Here is a 6,354-nt window from a genome sequence, read left to right on the forward strand (position 1 = left end):
TTGAGGTGTGGCTGAAATCTGGAGCTGTGATGAAATCTTAATCTCGTTTTCTTTCCAGTCTCTAGGCTTCTGTCCTTTACTTTGATCCACCCTGTATAAAGCTACTGGCAAATGTTTCACTGAATTTGATGTTATAAGTTGTACATAAATTCACACACCCTCACATTTGCCTTGTAACAGAAATGGCAACTTGTAAATGATGACATAGCAATGACTCAGCAGTTTGAAGCCCTCCCAACAACTACCTCACCCCTTTATATGGAGCTTTATCCACACTTCTTCCCTGGGAAGCTTCCTTGATTACCAAGGGGATCAGTAGACAGACAGGCATCTGCCTTCCATATGTACTGGCAGACATCACCTGTGGAGAATCCCAAAGATGAGGGGAAAGGAAAATAAATAAGAAATAAATATGGGGCACAGTCCAGCAAAACTTGGTATCTGAATAAGCATAAAACAAAGGTTGACTACCAGATCATGGTGGGCAATATCCTATGTGTCTGATCCACCACCTGATCATCTTGAAATGTGGAGAGATAAGGAAAATAATCCCTAAAATTCTGGGATCCTAACTAGGGTTGGCTTCTCAGGTAGCTCAGTGGTGAAGAATCAGCCTGCAATGCAGGAGATGCAGGTTTGATCGCTGGATTGGGAAGATCCTCCTGGAGAAAAAAAAGGCAACCCACTCCAGTATTCTTCCCTGGAGAAGCATATGGACAGAGGGGCTTGGTTGGCTAGAGTCCATGAGGTCACATAGAGTTGGACATTACTTAGTGACAAAATCAACAACAAGAACAACAGCTAGGGTTGAGGCAATTATGTCCCCCTTATGTTTATTTTCATTGAGTACCAATTCTGACTAGGTTAGATTCGTATACATATAAGAGACATCCCATAAGTGTTCCCTACAAAAGGGACAGAAAAACTGTGGCCCACCAGCCAAATCTGACTATGGCCTGTTTTTGTACAACCTGTGAGCTAAGCATGATTTTTGTTTTCAGATGACTGAAAAGAATTAAAAGAAAGCTACTATTTCATGACCTGTGAAAACTGTATAAAATTCCAGCTTCAGTTTCTATAAGCACAGGTGAATGGAACCCTGCCACACTCATTTGTGTTGTCTACGGCTGCTTTCACACTACATGGCAGGGCAGAGTAGGTTGGGTAGAGACGAAAGAGAGCACAACACCTAGAATGTTTATTCTGACCCTTTGCAGAAAAAGTTTTCCAACATTGCTCTATGGTCATTAAGAAGAGCAGGGATAAGGAGGCTGCCTCAGTATGAAGGAGTAGGCTGCGTCCCAATTCCCTTCCTAAAACCATGATGTTTTGCTTAGTTGCTCAGTCATGTGATATCTTCAAATTGGCACTGGCATCTGTCTTCTGCTCAAAATGAAAACATTCCCGGGAGGTCTCTTTCGTACTCCAGAAGAATACAATAAGGTGGGGAGGGGAGATGGAAGAAGAAGGAAAAAGTGATCAAGGGAGTTGTCTTGTCGTTTCTCACATACTAACGATCCAGAGCTTGAACAGTAGCCTTCTGGTAAACTTAAGGGTTGAGCCAGATAATCTGTGCTTCATTCTAGGTCTAAACTGCTCTGATATTCTCTCTGTTTTTATTCTCTTTCAGGCCTCAAGAGTTTCAAAATCTTACCCTTATCTTATTAAGTATAACTATGAAAACAGAAGTTGGCCTTAAAATATTAGGTTAGGGGTATCAGAGACTTTTGTATAGGGACTGAAACCTTTAAAGGATATGACCTTTCCATATTCAAATGCTTACTTCCAAAGATTTGTCAGGAACACACATACGCCAACAAGGAGTTTATACTTGTGGCTGACTACCAACACACAATTATCATTAGTGTATAAGCTTCCCAATGAATCTGGGACTTCCTGTCATTAAATAGATAATTCCTCAAAGGCAGAATGCACATCAGCTTCTGCTGTCCTCAAAGGGCCTTGTATTTAGTAGGATGACACCATAAACAGTGGTTGAGTAAATATTTTATTTATTCAGACAAGTTTACATTTTCATTTCATGTTGCATTTGTATGTTAACTCATAACATAATTTTGGATATTTTGATACATTTTAATATGGTAATATTAAGTAAGCATTTGCATGCACACATCACTATTAAAAAGCTGGCTTAAAACTTAACATTCAAAACACTAATATCATGGCACACAGGCCCATCACTTCATGGCAAATGGATGGGGAAAAAATGGAAACAGTGACAGACAGTTTTCTTGGGCTCCAAAATCACTGCAGATGGTGACTGTAGCCATGAAATTAAAAGACGCTTGCTCCTTGGAAGAAAAGCTATGACTAACCTAGACAGCATATTAAAAAGTAGAGACATTACTTTGCCAACAAAGGTCAGTTCAGTTCAGTTCAGTCACTCAGTCATGTCTGACTCTTTGGGACACCATGGACTGCAGCATGCCAAGATTCCCAAAATGAGTAAGTTTTTTGAATCAGGTGAAGCTTGATCGAATCAAGTATTGCAGCTTCAGCTTCAGCATCAGTCCTTCCAATGAATATTCAGAACTGATTTCCTTTGGAATTGAATGGTTTGATGTCCTTGCAGTCCAAGGGACTCTCAAGAGTCTTCTCCAACACCACAGTTCAAAAGCATCAGTTCTTCGATGCTCAGCTTTCTTTATGGTCTAACTCTCACATCCATACATGACTACTGGAAAAACCATAGCTTTTGCTAGATGGGCCTGTGTCAGAAAAGTCTCTGCTTTTTAATATGCTGTCTAGGTTTTTCATAGCTTTTCTTCCAAGGAGCAAGCAGTCATGGCTGCAGTCACCATCTGCAGTGATTTTAGAGCCCAAGAAAATAAAGTCTGACACTGTTTCCACTGTTTCCCCATCTATTTGCCATGAAGTGATGGGGCCAGATGCCATGATCTTAGTGTTTTGAATGTTGAGTTTTAAGCCCACTTTTTCACTCTCCTCTTTCACTTTCATCAAGAGGCTCTTCAGTTCCTCTTTGCTTTCTGCCATAAGGGTGGTATCATCTGCATATCTGAGGTTATTGATATTTCTGCCACCAATCTTGATCCCAGCTTGTGCTTCATCCAGCCTGGTATTTCATAGGATGTACTCTGCATAGAAGTTAAATAAGCAGGGTGACAATATACAGCCTTAATGTACTCCTTTCCCAATTTGGAACCAGTCTGTTGTTCCATGTCTGGTTCTAACTGTTGCTTCTTGACCTGCATAAAGATTTCAAGAATTCCCATCTCTTGAAGAGCTTTCCACAGTTTTTTGTGATCCACACAGTCAAAGGCTTTGGCTAAGTCTATAAAGCAGAAGAAGATGTTTTCCTGGAACTCTCTTGCTTTTTCGATGACCCAACAGACGTTGGCAATTTGATTTCTGGTTCCTCTGCCTTTTCTAAATCCAGGTTGAACATCTGGAAGTTCTCTCTTCAGGTACTGTTGAAGCCTGGCTTGGAGAATTTTGAGCATTACTTTGCTAGCGTATGAGATGAGTATAATTATGCAGTAGTTTGAACATTCTTTGGCATTGCCTTTCTTTGGGATTGGACTGAAAACGGAAATTTCCAGTCCTGAGGTCACTGCTGAGTTTTCCAAATTTGCTGGAATCAAACAGTGGTCTCCTACATTGCAGGCAGATTCTTTACCTGCAATATAGGTAAAGGGAAACCCCACCAAGAAAAGTCTATAGTCAAAGCTATGCTTTTTCTAGTAGTCATGTATGGATGTAAGCATTGGCCCATAAAGAAGGCTGAGCACTAAAGATGTGATGTTTTTGAACTAATGTTGGAGAAGACTCTTGAGAGTCCCTTGGACTGCAAAGAGATCAAGCTAGGCAATCCTAAGGGAAATCAACCCTGACTATTCATTGGAAGGATTGATGCTGAAGTTGAAACTCCAATTCTTTGGCCACTTGATGGGAAGGGCTGACTCATTGGAAAAGATCCTGATGCTGGGAAAGATTGAAGGTGGGAGAAGGGGATGACAGAGGATGAGATGGTTGGATGGCATCACCGACTCGATGGACATGAGTTTGAACAAGCTATAGGAGTTGGTGATGGGTGGGGAGGCCTGGCGTGCTGCAGTCCATGGCTTCAAAAAGAGTTGGACATGACTAAGTGACTGAATAACAACAATCACTATGTAATACATAAAAGTTTCAGCATGCACAAATGAAATAGAATAGACACACTCAGTTCAGTTCAGTTCCGTCACTCAGTTGTGTCCAACTCTTTGTGACCCCATGAATCGCAGCACGCCAGGCCTCCTTGTCCATCACCAACTCCCGGAGTTCACTCAAACTCACGTCCATCGAGTCGGTGATGCCATCCAGCCATCTCATCCTCTGTCGTCCCCTTTTCCTCCTGCCCCCAATCCCTCCCAGCATCAGAGTCTTTTCCAATGAGTCAACTCTTCGCATGAGGTGGCCAACACACTGCTGCTGCTCCTGCTAAGTTGCTTCAGTCGTGTCTGACTCTGTGTGATCCCATAGATGGCAGCCCACCAGGCTCCCTTGTCCCTGGGATTCTCCAGGCAAGAATACTGGAGTGGGTTGCCATTTCCTTCTCCAATGCATGAAAGTGAAAAGTGAAAGTGAAGTCACACAGTCGTGTCCGACTCCTAGCGACCCCATGGCCTGCAGCCCACCAGGTTCCTCCATCCATGGGATTCTCCAGGCAAGAGTACTGAATCCCTAAAAACCATTCCAGACTTTTGGGTCACATAGACCAAAATAACATTCATTCATGAAGTGAGAAACTTGTCATACGAAGTGAGCACTATGAAAATAAATCCCCAAAATGACAAATAAATATATTCCATTTGTAAATATACAAGTAAGAAATTTGTAGGGAAGCAACACAGATGTTTTTTAACTATTGAATTTGGTAAACATTTGGGGACAAGACAAATAAAAAATACATCTCCTAAGTAATTATGAAGACACACTTTGGATAACTCTCTTCTATAAGCTATTATTTTCTTTCCTAAAGTCAAGAATATTTATAAAATTTTTCTCATCAGAGCATGAATTCATAGGCAATTGCAGCAGGGTTATCTACAAAAGTCATCATCAGAGCCCATTGCAGTAAGAATTCACAGGAAGCTTGTACCATCAACATTTGTATGGAATGTACAATTAGCCACTAAGAGCACAAAATATTAGAATAATAGAAATACAGTGACTAAATGTCTCTGTGCTTCAGGGACTTAACTGAAAATATAAATGTTCACTGACACAAAGACTCACTCCCAAATTCAAAGAAAACTTTCTTTTATTGTTAAGAAGAGATATTGGGACAAATAGATTCTACTAACCTTTGTCATCAATGTCCTGGGTCCCAGAATGATGGCACTATTCAGGGTTCTCGGTTCCATATAGTGGAAACCAACTCTGATTACTTCAAAGCAAAAAGCAATTTTTCCTAAGGATGGGGAGTGATTTGCAGGATTCGGGCAGAGCTAATCAACCAGGCACAAAAGTGGGCAAAATGAAGGGAGGCCAGAACCACAGCCAAAATCATTACAATGGAACTCTATGTAGGACCTGATTGTGGCCACGTTATTCCAGCATCACTGCTAACCCTACCACCAGTAGACAGTGGAAATCACTGCAGCCACTACAAGATGAGTTCGAGAATGCCCCTCTACTTTATATCACTGCCCCAGAGTCAAAGCCCTAGGGAGGAGCACAGTAGACTTTGCTGTCCTTATTCAGTTGCTAAGTTGTATCCGGCCCAGCAACCCACTCTGTCCATTCGGATTTCTCAGGCAAGAATCCTGGAGTGGGTTGCCATTTCCTTCTCCAGGGACAGTAGGCTTTGCTTTGGTCAGATATTTATTCCCTACCTTGCATCAGGGGAATGGGATAAGAACATCCTTTTTTTTTTTTAGAAATCTTTTTTTAAGATCTTGAAATAAATTTCATTAATGAGAATCAAGGTCCTGCTCACTCTGATCTTTTTTCCCTTATATTTTAAATAATTATTTATTTATATTATTATTTATTAATTAATAATATTTATTTAATTATTATTTAAATAAATATATATTTACTATTTATTTATTTAAATGATATTTATTTGTATGGGATCTTAGTTGTAGCATCTTTCATTGCTACATGCAGGCTGAGTTGCTCTGCAGCATGTGGGATCTTAGGTCCCTGACTGGGTATTGAACCACATCCTCTGCATTGGAAGGCAGATCCTTAACCTCTGGACCACCACGCTTCCTCTTATCTTAAGCTTTCTTCAAAATAAGGATGGTTTTCAGATGTGAGATGAATGTCATTTTGGTTGCCCTCCCCTTTTGCAAGAAGTGCAAAATAAACACAGATATCACTATT

Source organism: Capricornis sumatraensis, chromosome 1, assembly GCF_032405125.1.
Source record: "Capricornis sumatraensis isolate serow.1 chromosome 1, serow.2, whole genome shotgun sequence".
Lineage (NCBI taxonomy): Eukaryota > Metazoa > Chordata > Mammalia > Artiodactyla > Bovidae > Capricornis > Capricornis sumatraensis.